General features: G+C 52.7%; 1 protein-coding gene across 3 annotated transcripts in view; it reads left to right on the top strand.

Annotated features, from left to right (window-relative positions):
• The window catches only part of CDH4 (cadherin 4), a 398,533-nt gene that overhangs the window by 164,763 nt on the left and 211,226 nt on the right, over window positions 1-22,544 (top strand). Inside the window, exon 1 of one of the 3 annotated variants that reach the window (XM_074317409.1) lies at window positions 690-707. The exons of the other annotated variants lie outside the window; for them this stretch is intronic. The gene's annotated coding sequence lies outside the window, so the exon portion shown is untranslated. Of the gene's footprint in view, window positions 1-689; window positions 708-22,544 lie in introns of those variants that run through there. 3 annotated transcript variants of the gene reach the window in all.

Here is a 22,544-nt window from a genome sequence, read left to right as displayed (position 1 = left end):
CCTTTCTGTTAGCACGGGAACTGTTTTCCTAGAGCCCTAAACAGGCCATGCTTGCTTATGCATCTTGATTCAAACTACTTCTCCATTATGATGTTTAAATCTTCAGTTTCAATGTCCAGTGTCCCTTTACGCCTGCAGCTTAAAATAATGTAGCTAATACATGCACATATTATGTGTGGCTTCTGTGCAGGTGAGCCGTTGTACACTGAGGGAAACGCAGTGCTGGGGAGATGGCCTCCTTAGCAAAAGCCAGGTCCCTGGTGTTTGTCGGGCTACCTGTTCGGACGTTGGGAGCCCGGTTAGGGATAGTTTTATTGGGTCAGTGATGTGGTTGAGCACATGCCTGTCTGTGATCCAGAGACGCCCACCCTGGTCACCCGACGGGCTGTGGTGATGCTCCAAGAGGGTCCGGAGGGGCGTGCTGTGGAAGCACAGCCTGCCATGCAGACTAAAACCTGCCCTGGAAGCCTCGTCATTATAACTAGTAGTACACCTGCCAGTGTGACCACATTCGTTAGGAAACCAAATGGGACGCCCACTAGACTCAACTAATGGAACTTTTCTGTTCTCTCTTCCTAGGTAAGTGATTCTGTGGCTGCACTGGACACACGTGTCCGTTACACACCCGTCACGCTGGGAGAACGTGCCCGCTCCCCTCGTTCCTCCTCAGGAGCCCGGGGAAGGTCCCGTGTGAACCGAAGGACCCGGTGAGCGCGTCTGCCCCAACCACGAGTGAGCCGTGCGGGTCATGTTTCCCGGCCTGTAAATGGCATCTTTCTTGGCCAAACATGTACAAATGGCGAAGGAGGGTGGAAATGAGGTAGCCAGGCAGTGAGCCAGATAAAAAAAGTAGTTGGTGTGGACTCTCTAGCTTGAGAAGCCAGCCTGGAAAACAATTAGTCCACGCCGACACCGTCCGCAAAGACCTAATGAGACAGAGCGTGGAATTTCAACCTGAACTGGAGAACCCGTGCTCGCGGGGAGGCAGCTTGCATGTCTTAGCAGCCCGGTGGTTGATGTGCCTTTTTTCTTGAGTATGACCTGGAAGCGTCTGTTTCTAAGCCTGAGTGTTTTCTGGGCATCTGTTTACCATTTTCCCGGTTGTCCTTGGGCTGGTTTCTTATGAGGTGGTTCTTTTGGTTTGTAGCAGTTGGTTCAAAGGTGTTTTCAGTTAAAGGAAATGTTAAAAGTGAAAATCTAAAGGTATTTTCTGCTTGTTGAAAGACAGCTCAAGTCTGTGTGGTCAGGAAAAGCTGTCTGTGCCCCTGACTCAGACGTGAAAACCTTCCCACACGATCTTATGCTAGGCATGCACGGCAACTTACTAGTGTTACTGTTTTTTTAAAAAGCAACAAAGCCAAGCCATGGGCATTCCCACACCTGTGATGACGTATGTTCATACATACCCCACCTCAGGTCATGAAGGGTGACAGTCGAGGGGAAGAGCTCAGTCAATTAAGAAGTGAAATGGAGAGAAGGAAGCTAGACTGCCGAGCATAAAATAACAAATGCGCCAGAGGGGACGGTTGGTATTGTCTGAGCTCACCCAGCCCGTGCTGTGAAGGCCTTCCGAAGCTCTACAGCTGAGCCTCACACCTGGCTGTGAGCTTCCTGGCATCCAAAGGGTAGAGGGAAATAAGAGCTGTTAAAACAGTTGCAGACATCATGAGGGAAAACATTCTCTTTCCTCGTTTTGTTTTTTGTTGTTGTTTGTTTCTGACATAGAATACCCTTACCAGAACTAACTTCTGAAAGAATTACTCCATGTTGGGTGGGTCTCCTACGTTGGAGACACTGAGTAACGTATTCGACAACTGTCTTAACATTTCTGGACAAAATACAGTGGAGGGTTCTATGTGGTTGTTTGCCCCTTTATTTAATGAAACAGCGGGAACAAGATTAAACTACAACACATTGAAAGCATTTCTGTGAGCTAAAGACGGTTTGGCACGAGTGAATATGGTTTTAATGGCTTGGTTGGATTCCAGGGAGACCCTAGAGCACCTGGAAAATGGGTGAGTTCCAAGCACTGTGGACAGTGCCCCCCCGGTATAACACGGGTAACAATTGGGCAGCGGGCTCCTTGCGATCCTGTCGTCTTGCACGAGACGGGACTGGGAGTCGCCTGCGAGTGGAGTAACTGGCTTTAAAACAGGACACATGCGACCAGGTTGTGGCCCTTCGGGGAAAAGAAGAAGCTCATTCCTGATCCAGGTAAGGGTGTCCATTCAGAGCCCTAAGTGGAGGCCGGGGGATGTTGACCAGTGTCTGAAATCGGGCCCTGCACACTGCAGACTTCATTGCAAATGTGAAGGGCTTTCTTTCAAAGAAAGGCCAAGGAGAGATAGGAAACGAGGTCGTAAAACAAAGATGTTAGTGAACGTGAATGTAACATCTTTGAAACAGCAGCCCAGGTATGTCCTTGGAGGAGTGTACTTGGATCGTGAATGTTGGGGAAGCGAGTGTGTTCTGGCTGCTCCAGACGTGAGGTGGGGCTGGCCCCTTGCCCCAAATCTCCGGAGCCTGTGGAAGGGCATAGGTCATAGGTCATGGGTCATAAGGACTACGTCACACTTACCTCTAACCAGGCACAGCATTTGGCTTTAGGAGAATTGGATCCAAGGTGGAAGGAAACATATTCTGAATGAATGGACCAATTCTTATTTATCACGTGGTCAGTGTTATTCAGCACGTCAGGATAAAAGGGACATGATTAGTTGTCATTCCACTTGAGTACTGGCGTTTTATTCTCACAATGAAAAGGTGTATTGCCGTTTGAACTCTGTGCGTCCTGGGCTCACCCCGGAGGGAGCGAACACGAGGTCAAGTAAGAATGCCGTGTCTGGGGGCTGGTTTTCCAGGGAAATCCCTCTCCCTTTCCCTCTGCTGAGCTTCGGGGGGGCGGGGGGGGCTCCCTTTCCACTCGTGGCCACAGTGAGAGGTTTCTTGAGTCCTGACCTTGGATCAGGCGCTGCCGTCCTTGGCACGGAGACCTCAGTATTTACACACACCTGGGGGGCGTTGGAGGCCCAGGTCTCGGCCTGCCGTACCGCAGGCTGGGGCCGCGCCGTGGCTGGTCATCCGCTGGGCCAGGACCTGCGATTCTGCCCAGATTCTCATGCGTTCGTTTGGCCTGAGACAGCGTGACGTGAAATTCAGGGGCAGAAGCGCTGGATGTGATCTCTGGCTACAGACCTTGTGCTTCTCCCACTGTGTAGACACATTTGCTATTGAACAAGTCCCAGAATTGGGCCTCAAACATTATCTTAAGGGGATTTCTACACCGAGGATTCTTGGGGTGACATCCTGGGCCTCCTCTCACTTTTAACTCAGTGGTTCCTGAGGGCAATGCACCCCATGAGGTGTTTGGCGTTGTCTGGGGTTCTTTGGTTGTCACAAATCTGGGGGAAGTTATCTACTGGCAACTAATAGGTACAGGTTAGGGACGCTGCCAAACATCCCACAGGACGACCCCCACAGACACTCACCCTGCCCCGAATGCCAGCAGGCTGAGGTTGAGAGGCTGAGCGCCCTGATGGCAGAGACTTTGAAAAGTATTGATGTTAATACTGGCAATACACACAGAACACGTAGGAATGTTCACACTGGCAGCCAAAACTGACTACGTGCCCAGCCCTCTGTTCATCGGTTCTTTTAATTCTCAGCTCTGTGAGCCGCATGTGGTTCTTGCCCTCGTTTTGCCCGTGGGGAAACTGAGGCCCAGAGGGGTTAGGTGGCTGCCCAAGAGCACACAGTACGCAGGTGACAGAGCCGTTCGTCCTGACGTGTCACTTCTCCACCTCGTTCACCAAACAGGAACGGGACAGGGAGGACACCCCACCGTAGGGAAGGTGGGTCCATTCTACCCGGGTGCCGACATCGTGGGCTGGTTTCAGGGCCCAGAACCCCGGCCTCCCCTGCATGCCGGGCCCAGCCTGCACAGTGCGGGCCTGGTGTGTTTGCCGCATGTAAATCTGACCTAAATTGGTACCAGAGACACAATTGCACTGATTCCTCCCTGATGGCTGTGGGTGCTGACATCCCCTGATCTCAGCCCAGGGCAGCCGGGAGCCCACAGCCGACTTCCACACCCATGCGGGCTTGTCATCAGTTTTGCCGGCTCCACCCGGCCAGCTGGATTTAGAAGTGTCTGATTTAATGGGGAATAAAAGAAAAAAAGATGAGACTTCAGGGGCGGGCCATGATTCCAAGTGCTCTGACTACAGGGGCCGTGCGTCTTCCATTGTTTCCCGTTTCAATGTTTGGCTTAAAGTGAGGGCTTGAGGCTGTTTTTCTTGTGGGAATTATGTTTAAATTCATCTTGGAAGGAAGGTCTGTGATGGAGGCGCATTGGACAGGCTCGATTCAGTGCAGGGTGTTTCCAAGATTACGGCAAGGTAGTGAGCAAAACTTACTAAATGAAGACAAGGACAGGAAAGCGAGCAGAGCCACCTCAGCTGTGACACTATGACACTGGGCTGTCGGAAGCGTGGTTCGAAACGAATGCTGGACTCTGAAAATGGCTTCCAAGCTCGCGAGGGGTACGATGTGTGTCGCTCCAGGGTAACGCGCTCCGAAACCCAATCAATAGAAACGTGACTGGAAGGCGGGGTGTGAAGTCTCCAGCATGACGGTCCTTTGTGTCCTCGTGATGCTAAGAAGGAGCTAGCACAGTGGGTGGAGGCGTCAGGTGTCTGACTGGCTGTGTGCTCGGCCCCCGACTTTGTTCTCAGGGGCCCCATGGACCTCGGAACGTGTGCCTGCTCTCGCCTGTCGTGCCAAGAGGGACATGGGTGGCGGTGTTTTGTTCGTCTCTGTGTCACCAATGCTTGGCATCATGAGTGGCACACAATGGGCACTCAATAGATGCTGGTGGGAAGGACGAACAAACGAGAGCGTGATCAACCCCAAGAAGCTGAGGGTCTGGTGTGTGTTTGGGGACATCCCAGCGTCGCGTCCACGGCCGCCTGTCTGTCCAGAGCATCCCAGGTCCACAGGGAGTTTCCACTGTTTGTAAATCTCCCCTGTTAATGAAAGTGGCGAAGTTCTGCTGATATGTTGGTAAAGAGACCCAGATGCACAGACGTGAGCCAGGCCCAGGATTGTCTGAGGTGATCTCCAAACGTGCAGTTGGCGTTGGACAATGCGATTCAAACGTCATAGATTAACCTCATCCCTTGTAGGGTTTGATAGTCACTTGCTGCCCCGGAAGATTTCCGAATGCACATAATAGTAAAAAGTAAAGTGATTTTATTAATAGTGTTAAATATCTACATAGATTACAGAGGGGAGTCAACAGAGTGTGACCCGTTATGGAAGAAATGAGTCTTTTCCAAAGTTACGAGTTGGGAAACTTACACGTGTGTTGCATCTGATTTTCCTGTGTCGTGCAACCAAGGAACAAAAGTAGACAATTCTGTGTCCTTATTAACATCCAATTGCGGTCATAGCTCAGCCTTACACTTGAGTATTACGAACGCAATATACATGCTTAAACAGTTTGGTTGCCCATGTTTCTTCAGTTCCCATTTCTTACATTGATGATCTGGTTCTCGATTGCAGCTGGCTTACTGGGGTTATTGAGTGAAAGAAATGTGGGGGGAGCTGCTGAAGGATTAAATGGTATCTACATTATTTTTGTCCTTTCCCCCTTTAGCAGAAACCCTCCATTTTGCCAACTCCGCGAGTTAGGCTGAAGTGTATCAAAGAATTTTACTCAATGAATATTTATATGGCATCAGCTCGGTGCAAAGAATTTTACTCTGAGTGACAGAAACTTGAGCCAGCCTGCAAGAGTTGGAAAGAAAAAGGCTCAGGGGAATCAAATGTAAGGTGGACCTGTATGTGGTGATAACAGGAACTGAGGGAGGGCTCTCTGGACTTCCGAGGTGAGGAATTCTGATGAGGGCCTGCTCTTCTAAGTTGCGGGTGGGGGAGGGACAGCACGGTGCTGCCTCGGGTTTAAATGGTTTAGAAAGGAAACCTGGCTTTGGTACCAGGGTAATGCTGGTTTCATAGAATCAGTTTGGAAGTGTTCTGTTCTCTTCAAATTTTTGGAAGAGCTTGAGAAGTATATGGTCAATTAACCTATGACGAATGAGGTGAGAATGCAACGGGGAAATGATTGTCTCTTCCATGCATGGTATTTGGAAACTGGATAGATAGGAGAAAAAAAAAAAAAAAGAAAAAAAAAATGAATCTAGACCACTTTCTTATGTCACATGCAAGAGTCAAGTCAACGTGGATTAGAGACTCCGACGTGAGACCTGAAACCATGGAAATCCTAGAAGAGAACAGAGGCAGTAAACTCTTTGACATGAGTCTTAGCAATATTTTGGGGGGATATGTCTCCCCGGGCAAAGGCAACGAAAGTAAAAATGAACACATGGGAGAGACTACATCAAACTAGAAAGGCACCAGGGTCTGTGCCGCCCAGCAGGTTCCAGAGTACGCAGAAAGCTCCTGGAGGTCTGCGCAGCAGACGCGAGGCGTGAACGCCCCAGGCCACTGGGGAAATTAAGACACTTGACTCAGTGGCCCATCGCTGCCACAGTTCCCTTACGATGCGGATTTAGTGAAATATGCCCTGTTTTGAGAGTCTGGGGTTTTTTGTTTCCCTTTGTGAGTTTGCAACATGTTGTGTGAGTTTTTAGTAGAATGTGGTTTCTTGAGTCAGATGCAACAACTACAAGTAAGTACGTATACACAGAGAGAGATGGTTATAAACACACACATTTTCTCCAAAGGTAATTTTTCTAAGAGCCAGAATAGCTCTTGGTACCACATCTAATTAGGAGATTGTAGAACAAGGCAGAACCATCTTGATTATAATAACCAGCCTCAGATAATGCCGTGTTCAGTTAGCTCACTCAACATCTATTCTGTAAGTGGATTTGGTTTATTTTTAGTTCTTATTTGAAGCTGGAATCCAAATGGAGATGAAGGTTCTCAGTGAGCACGTGACACCAAATGGACTGGCGGCTCCTCTGAGAAGTTCGCTGAGCTTTTCAGAAAAAGTTTGAAGACAAGCCAGCAGCGCCAGTGGGGTTGCCTGCGTCTCAGAGACAAGTGTCTGCTCTAAGAGACACAAACGGTGCTGCATGTAAAGATCAATGGTTTGTTCTACAAAATCCCAGACCGGTAACCCTCAAACTGTCAAGGTCACCAAAAACAAGGAAAGTCTGAGAAACTGTCACTGCCAAGTGAAGCCTGTGGAGAGGTGACAGTTAACTCCATGTCATGTGGGATCCTGGGTGGGGTCCTCAGACACAAAAAGGTAAAGACTAAGGAAATCTGAGAAAGGTATGGGCTTCGGTTCCTAATAAGACGTCAATACCCGTCTGTTAGTTGTAGCAGATGTTCCACAGTGAGGTGAGATGTCAGTAATGGAGCAAGTGGGAGCTCTGTGCTGTCTGCAAAACTTTTCTGTCGATCTAAAACTATCAGAAAACAAAAGGCCTCTTTTAAAAAGTATAAACAAGATGATTTAGAACGCCCAGATTCCGTCGCTGGGTGAAAATCACTGTTGATACTTCGGGGTGTCCTCCTGCCTCTGTACACAGTTTCCCCAGTGAAGCCACCCTGGACTCACAAGCTCCTGTCATGCTTTTTGCCCCTTAGTGTTGTAGAAACAGAAGCAGAGTCCCTGTGTCACTATAAACGATTTGGTCAGCCAATCGCTCAGTCAGCCAATGTATAAATAAATGCACTCGCGGAGAGTGCTGCGTCCTCCTGAGATGGAAGTAAACTCAGAAACGGCGTCTGAGCAGCAGCCATGGGTCCACCCTGTTGGGCCTTAACGCTCGAAGTGGGGACCGAGGCCTGAGAAGCCACCCTCACATGCCAGACGGAAGCTGGTCCAGCCGCTGTCGTGCATGTATCACTCTGAGTCCCCTCTGGACGGCAGAGGGCTGTGCTGCTGGGCTGGTCACGTGCAGGGTGACCGGTGTGAGGGAGCGGTCGGTAGACACTGCAGGTGGGGCGTTCCCATGAGCAGATGTAGGGTCTGCCCAGCCTGGGTTGGCTGCATCTACGTGGGGGTTTGGAATGGGTGGCCTGGGGGATTGGAGCGGCTGTGTGGCAAGCTGCTCCTGGCTGGCACGGAAACCTCTGACGGCCCGAAGGGCAGGACAGAGACGGTGCTAGGTCACTGCTTGGCACCCAGAGTGGAAGGCGGGCTTCTGGCTGGGTCGGCTAACTGCTCAGGGGTGGGGACAGCCACACGCCACCCGCTGCAGCACGTGTCAGCTCCTGGGTTCAATTCCTCTGCACAGGAAAAGCCTCTCCGAGCCCTACCCTCTGTCCCCTGCTGCTCTGGGGGCCACATGCTCCCCTCCTAAACCAGCACTGGGCTGCGGCTGGGGTCCGGGTCTGGTCTATGGAGGAAGGGGTGGGATAGGGTCCCACAACTGGTTTAGGCCAGTCTCCCGCCCGCCCACTCATCTCAGACACGGAGGAGGGAAGGGTGGGTGCAGGCACGTACCCCAGCGTGTGCCCTGCAGCTGGAAGGCCAGGTGACTGCCTTTGCAGGACCCGCTGGGGACAGCAAGATGCCTGATGGACTGAGCTCACCAGAGTCTAAGGAGGGCCCGGGAGAACCGTGGGGTCAGCACACGGGCCCGGTTCCCAGCTGTGTACACGTCCATGGGGTGCCAGCTCTCAGAGCCCCACCCATCAACCAGTCCCCACGCCCTGGCCGTGCCTCCCACCCACAGAGGAAGCCCTCGTCCTCCCCTAGAGAAGATGAACTGGACGACAGTAGTGGCGGTTCCAGGTGGGAGGGACACACAAGCCATGGAAGAGGCACAGTAGCTGCTCTGAGAATGCAGCTGGGTGTGTTAGGGGAATCAACCCCCGCTGCCTGGAGGGAGTGGCGTTTGAGGTGGGCCTTGAAGCAAGATGAGAGTGTGAGTCACGAGCGACGGGGAAAGTTCTTCCCACCTGCTGAACCGGAAGGCCGGAGGCGGGGAGGGAAGGGAGTCTGAGGCATGTGAGGAAGTCATGCTGCCTGGCCAAGCAAGGCCAGAGGAGGAGGGCGGGAACCAAGCTGGGGTCCTGAACCGGGAGAAAGGGCTGAAACTGAGAGGTCATGCAGAGCCTTCGCTGGACAGCACCGGCTCTGGCAGCGTCAGATGTCACAGGCAAGAGGCAACCAGGCCCACCTGAGACGGAGGGAAGATGGCGTAGCACCGTTCAGAGAGGTTGCCGGGCGGCAAGCTTCCCGCTCGCGGCAGCTGTCTCAGGAAGTTCAGGACCAGAGCACCATATTTTAGGGGCAAACAAAGAGGGAGGGGGTGGGGGCCGGGGGTTCCCTATGGTGAAGGTTCTCATTAAAATCAACTGTGTCTCTGCTAATGGCTGCGTCTATATTCCGCCTTGGAAATCTTTTTGACAGCCTGCATAGCTGTGTGTGTGTGTGTGTGTGTGTGTGTTCCAGTGGACTGTTATTCTCTTAAAGTTGTTTGAAAACATGGTCAGAAAGCTCGTCAACCCAGAAATCTAGTGATTTGAAATAACACTAGCGTCTATACTCGCGAGCACTCCTTCTGAGTAATGCTTAGAAAGAGGGCAGGGCTAAGGGTGCGTACGTGGTGTGTGCCGTGTTTCTTCTGGGTGCCCCTGACTTTGCCCTCTGAGGAGTTTTGCTTTGTCCTCCAGGACTGTGACTGAGGCAAGAGGCTGAGCCCTGGGGGTCGCATGGGGCAGAGGGCAGGGGCGTGTTTGCGTGGGAGCTCCGCTGGCCTGGCCTGGCCGTTTTGCTCCATCAAAGGGGTGGGTGGCACGTTTATTATCTGAATGCCCCCACTGGCCAGATGGGCTGATGACGTCCCCTGAGAGAGACGAGTCCTGCACTAAATTCCACCGCTGTCGGCTGCTGGAGCAATGGCCTGTGGGGGCCGGGAGGTAACCGGCCACCCCCTCTCGTCACCCATCACTGCCTCATGGTTGGACATCCATAGGGGGACGGTTTGGGGGTGATCAAGGTGGTAGAAACATGTACCCTAAATTATTTTAGGGGAGGCAGGTCCTAAGTGCCTGAGACAAATGCACCAGTCAGGCGAGACCGTACTGTCAATCAAATAGGAAGTGTCCACCGTGTGGGATTGTCACCTACTGTGCTCCTGCTGGTGGGCGTGTGCGTAGAGTCACCTGACCCCACCCCACCAGCCTGACTGCGGTTTTCAGTGGTAGAGCCTGGAAATCCCCATCTGGGGAACCACTGGCCTACGAGACATCTTACACCTGCCTTCACGTCTGTGATCTGCCCTGATGCCACAGCTTGTGCTGTAATGGTCCTGCATGTTCCACTCAGAGGGAGAATTCACTGGAACATTCCTTCCATTACATCCTTTTAGCTTGCACTAGACTGTAGACGCAGAGACGTGCCCTCCCCAGCCACCAAGGAAGGGATTCTAAGAGAAACAGGTCGTCCCTTTGACCAGCACTTGGTACTTTCAAACATTTACTGAAGGCAATTTTTAGCTCTTTACAAATCTGCTTGTTTATGCATGAGGCGACTTTGTGGCCCTTGTATCGATGAAGAAGGAAAGGCAGAGAGAGGCGATTTCGATTTTTAGCAAATAGCTGGCAGGCAGACGTTCGAGCGCGCCACGCTTCTTAGTCAGAAACAGAGCTAATCACTTTCCTGAGATTAAGTCGTCCTGGACGCTGTCCCATATCTCGGCCCTCGGTCCTGCTTTCCTGCCCTGAAGACATTGATACACGTGAAACTCATTTTTGTTTTCATGGAGATATTGGAGAGTAAATATCTGGACAATTCCTGCATTCCCGATGAGATGCCTGCAGAGAAAGGGGCCTCTTCGCCTCTTGAGAACTGGGAGGCCTGCCTGCTGGGGTTGCTGGGATTTCACCAGCAATACCCTTCCACGTACTAACTTCGTCTTGTTTCCTCCTGATGCAAAGTCTGTCCCCAAGTCCACTGTGTCTACGGAGACGCTGTCAGCTTGCGGCTTTGGGACTGGTCAGAGACATGAACTAGAGCCCGGCTCCTGGCTGCAGCGGGCAGCGGGGCACCGGTGATCTGGCCTGCAGACACTGTGTGCCCTCTGTGACCTCTCTGCCCGTGTCCCACTGTGGCCCCGCCCGATTGTCCCTCTCTGACGAGTCCCCATCGTGGTAACTAGGGTTGCACCCGTGTGTGTGTGGGTGCGTGTGAGCTCAAGTCCCCGTGGGTTTTTACAGCCAGGCCTGCGGAAGGCGGAAAGTGAGCCCTGGTCATGTCAAGGGACCCTCCTCTCCTCCAAGTGGCCTGACTGCAGCTTGAATCACAAGCTCCATCATGTCTCTGGCCCAGAAGGATGAGAGGCCCAATGGCTAAGTCCATGAAAACATGCACCAGCGACGCCCTCTTCCTTCACGACCCAGTTCCGCAAGTGCTGGCTTAGAAGCTAAAATTGGTCACGGGAGGGAGAGGAAGTGGGTGGGGCGAGTCATTTCATGAGCAATCACTTAAAAATGGTGCAGTGTCGTCTTCCAAAGACCAGCCGAGCAGCCTGGAGCTGTGTTTTCCAGAGACGTCCTCTCCTCAGTTAGGTAACTGGTGGCCTGCAGCAGACACACCCGTGGTGGCCAGTGGCTGGTGACACACAGCCTGCAGGCAGCAGGGACAGGCTGTGTGCTCCTGCTGGTGTAAACTCGTTCGTATGAGCTCAGGAAATTAATTCCTTAAAGAGAACCCATGCCCACGGGGGCACTGAAGGCTTTGAAGTCGAGGGTGCTTTTTTGTTTGTTTTGACAAATTATGAGTTCGGTCCATCAAAACCAGGTCGTTTTTTAGTAGGATCAGGACAGTCAAGTTTTGTGTTGTTGTTGTTTTTCCCCATTATTAAATGGCAAAGCCAGGATGGAGGCCACGCCATCCGTCCATGCAGCAGCCTTCGCAGTCTCAAAGGGCTGCCTCCATGGCTGTGTGTCCGTCCACATCCAGACCCGCACAGCTGAAGAGCCGTTCCTGCCACGCCCGGCCCTGACCTCTTCTGCCCATGGACAGCCTGTTGTCACTGCCTGCGAGGAGCCCCGTCAGCTGTGATGTCACAAGGTGCCGAGTGGGTCTCAGCGGGCAGCCGGGGTGCCTGGCCCAGGCCTGCAGCCCACGATGGGGGACTTTTCTCCTAACGCTCCCTCTCTGTGTGGTCTTCATGCAGGAACGTCTGCACAGGCTGAGCTCTGCTCACAGCTTCCATACGCGGTCCCATGTCGGCCCCTCAGCAGCCTGCAGGCCATGTACTGCTACCACCTTTTACAGGGAGGAAACTGAGGCACAGAGCCACAGCGACACGGCTCTCAAGTGGTTAGTGGCCTAACCCTAACCCTACATGGGTCACCAAATGCTCAGCCAGGCCTCCTCGGCCTCCAACCAAATCTGTCTCCCAAACGCAACCCATTTAGCTTCCTTTTATCTTAAAAAAACAGCTTTTGAAAAAACTCCGACCACCCCAGGCCTGCATCCCAATGTGGCTGTTCTCAGCTACAGGTGAGCAGCGGCTGTCCCCACTTGGGAGGACAGCTCCCCCCACCCCGTGCTCACCCCCTGCCCCTCCCAGGTTTGCAGGCCTGGCCTCCGATCACCCCCCGTGACCACCCTTGCTCTTTGTCACCAGTCCACGCAAGGGCCATGGGCATTAATTTGAGTGACCCAATCTTGACTAAAGCCAAATATTTACTGGACCTGGAGTTGGCTGGTAGCATGTTGACACGACTCTCGGCAGTGGGGCTGGATTGAGAACAATAGATTCATTCTGCCTTGGGAAGCGCACATGGGATTCTGGCCCAATATTCATTGTCCTGCGAGCAGCTGTGGAATTGGGGTGGAGAGGATTTAGGTCATAAACGTGACGTTCCCTGTGAGTGGTGACCATAGGCTCACAGGCAGCAGCTGCAGGCTGGTGGGAGGGGCTGCGTGTCCCCAAGGCCTCTGCACAGGTGTGCCTTCACCATGGCCTGGCCTTCTGGGGCAGGGGACCCTTGACAGCACTGGGCGTCCACCCTTCACCTAGAAGCAAGACACTGTGGTCCCCAAGCTTCCTTCAAAGTGTCACACACAGCGCAGGGTTTATAGTCCTGTGTTAGAGAAAAGGAAACTGGGATTCTTTTTCTAACGTGGAATGAGCTTGCTTTTGCATTTTGGCAAATGACGAAAAAAATTTCATGTCTCAGTGTGGCCAGCACCCTGCAGGCCCAGCCGCCGTCCACCTCACGGGCTCCAGGCTCTGTGGAGTCACCCTCGTGATGGGACCTGGGGCCTCTGGTGAGCGTGCGGCCCTGGACTGGCATGAAGCCCAGAGTCCCGCTAGCCACGTGCGAGAGCCCGCTAGTTAGGAGAGAGCCCACTAGTTAGGAGAGAGCCCGCTAGTTAGGAGAGAGCCCGCTAGTTAGGAGAGAGCCCGCTAGTTAGGAGGGAGCCCACTAGTTAGGAGAGAGCCCACTAGTTAGGAGGGAGCCCGCTAGTTAGGAGGGAGCCCACTAGTTAGGAGAGAGCCCGCTAGTTAGGAGAGAGCCCACTAGTTAGGAGAGAGCCCGCTAGTTAGGAGGGAGCCCACTAGTTAGGAGAGAGCCCACTAGTTAGGAGGGAGCTCACTAGTTAGGAGAGAGCCCGCTAGTTAGGAGAGAGCCCACTAGTTAGGAGAGAGCCCACTAGTTAGGAGAGAGCCCACTAGTTAGGAGGGAGCCCACTAGTTAGGAGAGAGCCCACTAGTTAGGAGGGAGCCCGCTAGTTAGGAGGGAGCCCACTAGTTAGGAGGGAGCCCGCTAGTTAGGAGAGAGCCCACTAGTTAGGAGAGAGCCCGCTAGTTAGGAGGGAGCCCACTAGTTAGGAGGGAGCCCGCTAGTTAGGAGAGAGCCCACTAGTTAGGAGGGAGCCCACTAGTTAGGAGGGAGCCCGCTAGTTAGGAGTGAGCCCGCTAGTTAGGAGCGAGCCCGCTAGTTAGGAGGGAGCCCTCCTGCCCAGGCTGCAGCGTGACGGCGGGGCATCTGTTCACACTGGAGCCATGGACGCTGTCTGTCAGGAACTGGGTCCCCCTCAGTCCACCCCCATGCTGTGGGTTCCGTCAAGTCCAGGCGTCGGGAGCCAGTGCACGGCCAGTCCTGGGACTCCAGGCTGCGTTGCCGTCCCCGCTGTGGGCACTGCCTTTCTTTTACTGTAACCAGGAATGAAGACTTTTAGGCACCATCACAAACAAAGGCAAATAATTGCATCTGGCTTTTTCACATCTGTCTGGGAGAGCTAATCTCATGGTCTTGCTGTCTTGCTGTCACGCCCCTCTCCGCCTTCCTTCCCTCCTCCCTTCCCTCCTTCCTCTCTCCCCCTCCTTCCCCTTCCCCTCATTCCTTTCTTCTCTCTCCCTCTCTCTGGCTGGCCTAGTTTTCATACAGACTGTCCTCCCATCCAACAGTGTTTTTAACTCCTGCTGGGCTAACCACAGTCTGTTTCCTGGTGTGTGTCACCAGCCAGGCCCAACCTCCCTGGTGTGATTCCCCCACAGGCCGCCCCTCGGCAGGTGCTGGCTCTCAGGTACCTGCCCCAGCATCAGGAGCAATGGGAAGCCTTGACCCTTGCAGCCAACCTGCTGGGGCCATGGGCTGGGAAGTGGACACAGGCCGCCTTGTCCCCCAGCAGCTGCCATAGGCTTCTCACCCTGGGGACTCAGTACCATGGGACAGGCCAGCAGACCCACACAGCCCGTTCTAATCAGAGCAGTCAGTTTAGTGCTCCTCTCTCACTGCACCTCCCTCCCAGGCTCGGCGATTTCTCACGATGACAACAGCTGTCACTTATGGAGCCTGCATCAGACGCTGAGTGAGCATCATGCCCTTCTCTCTTCAGGAGCTCGTAACCGCCCTGCCAGGTGGATACGATCACAGCTTCCATTTGACAGATGGGAAAACTGAGGCACAGTGGTCAAGAGGCATCATGCGTCGAAGGTAGAACCTGCGTCCTCACCGCCTGGAGGTTCCATCTGCCTCCGACCTGCATCCCTGAGTCAGCATCATGGAACATAAACTACAGGGTCACTTGGCAGAAAGCTCAGCGGCTGAGCTATTTTAAAGCAAAGGATCAGAAGGCGCGGAGCCCTGACTGACAGTAACAACACAGGCCCAGTGCTGGCTTGGGATGAAATGTCAGACCACGGTCTTGCTGACAGCAGTCACCAAAAAGAACCGGCTCTGTTCCCAGGCTGGGGAGAGCAAGCCCGGCGCTCGCACTCAGCTCCTTCTCAGGCGCTGGGAGCCGCTGCCCACAGCTGCCCGTCTCCTCGTAACGCACCTCGTCCTGGCAAGGACGCCAGGCAGGGCCATCATTTCAGCTCCTACCGCGAGTCCTATTTTCGTACCAAGGGATTTTTAAATGTATTGGGATATAACACACACAGTGAAAAACGGACAGACGATAAGCACGCAGCTGGATGAATTTTCACAAACGAAATGACAGTGTGGCCAGCTCGTCACATACACCAGCCACCCAGAAAGCACTCCCAGGCCCCTCCGAGGACCGTCCCCTCCTGAATGGGTGCCACCTGCACGCGCCTGTCACCGCCGTTCCTGGTAAAGTTGGCCAGTTGGCCGGCCCTTCCTGTGGGCCAAGCGCCAAGCCCAGCCTTTGACCTGCAGTGCTTTCTTTAGCCCTCTGAGCAGCCCGTGCAGGGGTCCTCATCTTGGCCACCTCCGGGAACAGACCTGTAAGCAGCCCACACCCAGACCTCCCGGGCCCCAGGCCTGAAGGCCCAAAGTCCCTTCTGTCCTGTTTATCAGAGGCCGTTAACCTGAAGGAGCTTTCCGCCTCCTCCGGGGAAGAAAGGATTATAATCACCCAGCCTCGGCAGTAGAATGAAGGGGGCAATTAAGTGTTAATGAGCAGCGGATGCCACCTGTGCTGGAGGCAGGAGGCTCCATGCAGGTGCTGCTCGCATCGGGCCTGGAGGGCGAGTGGAATCGCGATCGCGGTGGGAACGCAGGGGGAAGAGGGTCTGCGCCCCTTATCAAGACTACATGTGAACCCACACTTTGTCCTGCTTTGAAGAATGCTTGCAAGATGGTCAGTTCCTCTCATGACCGTGTCCATGAGAAGGGCCTTTCGCTGCCCAGAAGCAGGGCTGCTGGATTTCCTGTTGGTCATTTCTGCGAAGTTGTGCGATGACCATGCACTGGCCCCGTGGGCAGCACTGAACGTTTTTGTGCGTCCGCTGGCCTCTGAGCGCCTACAGGACGAGGCAGCCAGGCCCTGTACCCTCCCTGCCTTGTTCAGCCGAGGGATGCCGGACAGCTGCTGAGCCATGGGGTAAATCAACAGCAACATAACGCATTATTTCCTAAACACAATCAAACGCGTCCGTAGAAAACTCGTTTGGGAGGGAGAAACAATGCGTGTGAAGGATGGAGGAGGCGGCCGGCTGCAATGTCCTCTGCTTGAGGGCGTTGTGATGAGTTCCAGACAGACTCCCTGCTGCCAGGCTGTCGACAGGTACACAGCACGCGCCCTCATTCATCTTTGGGGACCTGTGGGAAAGCGAGAGCCATTCCTATTCCATAGCGGGGTGGGGGCTGAGGCACAGAGAGGTCACTCCAGCAAGGCCTCGCAGGGCCCGGGTTTGCGCCCAGGAGTTTCCCATCCCAGAGCCGGCTCTCACCACAGCTTTACCTGATGACCGGCGTTGACGGGCAGAGCCCACTCGGTTCCCACAACGCAACGCGGGACAGCGGAGCAGCGCGGCTTCCACGCGGCTTCCACGCGGGCTCCTCGCAAGAGCGCCCGCCACGTCCTGGGACCTCAGTGTGTCGCGTGGCGTTTATCTTCCTGCGAAAGGTGAACACCGGTCTTGGAGCAACTGGTTTATGGTCAGTTCATTCATTTTTATCCTTTTCCTGAGAGCGCTAAGTCATTTGTTTTCTGCTTGGTGTTGGGCCGCCTCTCGCCTGGGATGCGTGGAATGTCACCGTCTCTGGAGCAAAGGGTCTGAGGAGGCCGCGTCTTTCCTCCCAAATGCGCAGCGCTGGGCTCCTCATGGCAGGGGTGCTCTCGCCCCTCGGCTTGTGTGCGCCCCCCCCCACGCTGACCTCCCCGCCCCCCTGCGCCCCGGCGGTGCCTTCGGAGCCGGCACTGGGGAGGGTGGGAGACGCCTGTGGGTGGCGCGTCCGCGCTGGGGCAGGAGCAGGGCCAGCCCCCCTTCCGCAGCTGACGCAGGTGGAATTACAGTCTGAAAATGTGAGAGCTGCTGTGCCGTTTCTGACACCGAATATCGCATTCATTAAAGCTTAATTTGATCTTTTTTAATATCACATTAAAGCGTTTCCATCCTGAAATGGAATGGTTATAGCGTGTGTAAATCTGCCACACACCCAGTTCTTCGTTTATACTGGCTTTTATTTCACTTGGTAAAAGGTAATTTGTTTTTATTAATTGATTCATTTTCCCCTTTGGGTGAGGAAGGCTGCAGGGACCTGGGCGGTGGGCGGCTCGCTGCAGCGCTGCCCCCACACACACCCTGTTGCAGGCTGTCGTCCTCTGTACAGACTTGACCTGACTGCCCAGGTGCCTGGGGTCTTGTTATCTGCTTCAGCACCTCCCCTCTCCCTTCAATTTTTACTTTTAGGTTATCCTGGCCAATCGATCAGTTAGAGGCTTACTACTGAAGGGCTGGAGTCCTTTCATTGTTCTGCTTTAAGCAAAGTGGAAAACACACACACAGCTGTTGACTCTGGGCAGCTGCGCTGACATGCAGAATGTGTGAGGTAGGCAGGTTGGCCGACGCGTTAGCTGCTGGTACCTTGAAACCAAACGCTGTGTGATGAGCATCCTGGTTTGGCTTCTGTCTTGCTTTTCTCTCCTGATAATTCCTTGGCCCAGCAATTTACAGATGGGGAGTCCAGCGTCCCAAGCTGGCTAGCATTGTCCACACAGCCACGCTCCATCCGTTTCTAACCGTGCCTCTGTTTCCTCCTTCATGCTGGAAATGTTTAATCGCCATCAGGAGGCCTTGTCCAAGGTCATGGCTTGTAGTACCCTCAGGTGAATTCCTGGGTAGGTTAAAGAGTGTGTGGGGGGGGGAGAACTGCAAGGCTAAAAATTCTGAGCCCGTGTCAAGTCCACCTCTGCCACCTTCCATGGCCTCCCATGGGGTGCCCCTTTGTAAAGTATGTCTCCTTCCAGCAGCCTCTAAGTCAAGAGCCATACTTCTCACTAAACTCGTTTTATGAACACCTAGGGAGGTCGCAGGTATCATGGGGTAGGGGACAGGACATGCAACAGAAAGTGGGTCCAAGGGAAACGTCAGGGACACATTCCTTTGGGACAAAAGGTGGGGGTGTGGGAGTGGACGTGCAACTTTCTGCCATCCCTTTGGGGAGGAGACGCCATCCGTCTGCCCACCTGATTGTCAATGCAGACAACTTTGCTTTTGTCCCCTGTAAGTAGTGAGTTCTTTTCATTGCTAGGACGTGGAGTTGTGGTGCTGAGTTGTGCTTTACTGAGCTGGGGCACGCTGCCCCACACGCATAGAAGACAATACTGTGACACTGGCTTTTGAGAAGAGAAAGAGCTTTTATTGGCGAGCTCCGAGGCGAGGAGACAGGAGGCAAGGCTCCAACCCGTCTCCCCATCCAGGGTCGGCGCTGGACTTAAGGGGTTTCAGCACCAGGTCTTCCTGAACAGCAGCCCCTTGGCTTCTGAAAACATTCTGGCTTCCAGTTTGATCATGGCTGGTGCTTTGGCCCGGTGGGCAGAGCAGTTAAGGATTCACTGTGTCACTCGTGAGTGGGGTAAAGTTTGGTTCGGGGTCCTGTTAGAAGCAGGACAGGATGAGTCTGACCTGGTTCTGCGGTTACATTACTATAAAAGTAAAATTGAAAACGGTTAATACTGGGGAAAGGGTTACTGATGACAGTGGCTAAGAGCTGCCGATGGCTGTGCCAGGACAAACCAACCACTTTGCTTGGCTTTTCTCAAGGTGAAGGGAGAAGAGATCTGATTAATTCAACCTATGGACGGAAAAGGAAGCTAGTTTGGGCCTGAATTTCCAGATAGACTGTCTGTAGACCTGGTTGTCTGCGGACTGCTCACTGCTTCCCTTTTTTTAATGCAATGATGCATGTGTAAGTGATTTGTAAATATGAAGGCATTCTAGAGACGGTGGTCTGTTGTTACTCACGCATGCAAATATCACATAATTACAGTTGGGACAAATTGTTTTTCATGGCTTCAATGATGACACTTTATGTGTGTAGGGCTTTAAACTCTTTTCAAAGCTTTTTCATATCCACTGTGTCATTTAGTCCAACTAATTGAACTTGAATTGGAACAAAGAAAAACGCTGATAAAGTAATTAAATCATGTCCTTTTATGGGAGCGACAAAAACACAGCTGAGTCACAGTTTGTGTGTGGGTGCCCATTAAAAGTGTGATTTTTAAAGGAAAAACAAAAGCAAAAAACAATCTACAGACACACACCCCTTCCGATTATTCAAATGAGAAAAAAAACACAGGCAATAAACCACATTCGTAGTTTAATATTATGAAATACTTGAGGTCAGAGATTTGTTCATTGTTTTCCTATTTGACCGTCCCACAACCACTATGCAAAAAAAAAAGAACAATATGAAAGTTTTATAAGTTTTTATAAGAACCAATGATGATAAGAAATCTTTGCATATGACAGTCAAAGACATAAGACACGTCAGGGTTTCTCAACCTGGCACTGTTGACCTGGGGCCTGGATCATTCTTTGCTCTGGAGACCATAGGTGTTTAGCAGCATCTCTGGCCTCCATCCACGGGATGCTAGAAGCACCTCCCCAGTTGTGACAACCAAAAATGTCACCAGATATTGCCCAGTGCCCCTGGGGTGGGAGCAGGCTGAACAGATTGCCCCCAGTTGAGAACAGTTCATGAAGTGACAGTGGTGAGAATTTTTTGCTACATCTGCAAAGACTGTGTCCCAGGCGGGACATGGTTCTGCGTTTGGCCGGGAATTGGGCACTGAATGGTTCCACTGTGGCTGCCAGAGCTGGCTGGGCTGTTCTGTCCCCAAGTGACAGAGGGGGACGATGTGCTCCCCAGTCATGGACTGTGGGACTTCCACAAAGCACAGCAACTGTGTTTCGATCTGTATCTGACCCCTTCCCTCAGTTATTCTTGGTGGTGCCAGTTACTAAAGCTATGGAAGACACTGTGTTGTCGTCAGCTGTGCTACTGTGTTTATGTCATGGAGTTAGAAGAATATTGTTATGAAAAAGGCATATTTCCACTTGGAATGCCTCCCTGTTGGAGAAATACAGTCAATTAAATATATCCATTAAAAAGGGGCAAAAAACTGAACTACGAATGTGGTCTGTTCCTGAGTTAGTATTGTGCCAAGGTCATCTTCCTGCCCCGTGGGGGACTTGGGTGATATCAGGTGTTGTCATTGGAGGTCCCTGGGGAGGAAGACGCAGGCACTTTCTACACTAATTTTGCAAACTTCATTGAGTCTTAAACTATTTCAAAATTTGAAAAAAGATGACATCCATACTATTTAGTTCTAACTCATTTGATAACACCATCGTAGACAGATTTCTTGGGTCGAGCAATAAACAGATTCTCCAGTCTGCTTTTTAATGAAAATAAACCAGAATCACAGACACAAAAAAATCTCTTTGCCTTGCCTCGTTCTGCACCCCAGCATCTTCCATTAAAACAAAAATCCCTCTTTCTGTTGTGAATGTTGAAATCACGGGCTGGTTTCAGTACCAGCTTTTGCTCCCAGGTCAGCAGTGACACGGGGTGGGTCATATCCTGAGTGACAGCTGTCGTTACTGAGCTTTCATGGCACTTTGGATGGACCGCGCAGGTGGGAGCCCTCATTCCATCTTGATGCCCATTGTCTCAGTCATCCCCTGTGTGATGGACCACACTTGGGGGTTTCTGGTGACGACACGAGGCTGGGGTGACAGAGGTTTGGGCGGGAGTCGCACTGTTGCAGCTGGGCTTTAAGAATCACTGGCAGTGAGAGGGTTAGAGGCTCGTCCACTCTTGGGTTTTCATGGAGCATCCCTGGATGGCTTCCATCACTCAGCGGCCCACACAGCTGCCGGGAAGCGTGGCTCTGGTCACACCTCTGGGAGATAGATACTGAGGATACCTTTGGAGGTGTCTGCAGGCTGCTCAGAAATGGCTGTGGCTCCAGGAAGCATGGCCTTTGCGTCGAAGGTCCACGTCGGCTAAACCCCCGTCCCGTGCAAGAGCCAGTGATTTGTGTGAAGCTCAGGAAGAGGGAGGGAGACAGAGGTTTACGGAGTATCAGCTGCGTGCTTGGCGCTGTGTGACAGCCATACCTGCGTCTTGCTTCCTCTGCACAGGGGCCGCTGTGATCTTAGTGACCAGCTGCCATACCCAGGACACCCTGAGTCCCCAGGCGTTCTGCTCATCCTTTCTGGCTCATTGCACAGACCATTGCAGGTAGGCCCTGTTTCTCCGCAGTCCGAGGGGAGGGCTCCCTCCGTCTTAATTTTCCAATTTCTCTGACTCCTTGGAGCCCTGCCTTCCAGCCACTGGAGTTGAGAGAGACTGAGGGAAGATAGCCGTCCGCACTACAGTGACAAGGGCACACCTGGGAAGGTGCAAGGACCGAGCTCACGAGCCCCAGAGCTTGTGGCTGGTACACGGCAGGGGGACTGGCCCAGGCTCTCCATCCCAGGGTCCCCGTGCATCCCGCTGCCCACCCCCGGTTGTCTGATGGTCGCCGCCCAGCTGGTTCTGTTCTGACTTTCCAGAAGCCCCCACTGGACACGGCACAGCCAGAACCCAGAGGGGTCTTTTTCTTTTCCTTGCAGGAATGAGCACAACCCAGCAGGTCAGTGTTAGAGAGCAGCCTAGCAAGGCTGACGTCATTTAGGAAGGGGGTAAAGACCTTTCTAGAACCCGTGACCCGTGTCCGAGTTCCCCGGCTCCTGTACAGAGCAGGCTCACCTCGTGCGCTGAGCACCTCCCCAGACTCCGTTTCCTCCCACGATGGGCTCGTCTTTCTAAAAGTTTAGATAAAGCCTGCGGCCCCAGCTGTTTTTCTTTTTAAACGTTGTGGGGAAGATGATTTATTTCGTGATTATTAGATATGAATGATGGAGAGAGAGGTTTCATTTTCATTATTGCAGTTGTCATATTTCAGAGCTTCCTAAATATAGCTTTATTTTTTCTAAAAGAGCCTACAGTCTTACATCAAGATGAAAGGTTTCTGTCAAAATCAAATGACATGTCAATTTTAATGAGCAACTGAAAAATTAACAAATGTAACATTCTAATCTAATTATGTTCTTCCGGAAAGTGCTTTGAACATTGACTCAAGTTTGATTGTCAAGTGCTCTGCCACCAAGGCGGCAGTGACAATGTGCAGAGACACGGGGGGTGGGGGGCGGGGGCTCTTTGCACTTCATGATAGTTCTGAAGCTTCTGGGTTGCTTGCTGACGTTCTCAACAAATGTATGCATAGCCCTCCGAATTCTCACAAGAGACTCACAGCCACGTAGCCAGCGCCCCAGGGACCCCCTCACCCAGGAGCCCTT

Source organism: Rhinolophus sinicus, linkage group LG13 (assembly GCF_036562045.2).
Source record: "Rhinolophus sinicus isolate RSC01 linkage group LG13, ASM3656204v1, whole genome shotgun sequence".
NCBI classification, from domain to species: domain Eukaryota; kingdom Metazoa; phylum Chordata; class Mammalia; order Chiroptera; family Rhinolophidae; genus Rhinolophus; species Rhinolophus sinicus.
This window is presented reverse-complemented; position numbering and strand designations above follow the sequence as displayed.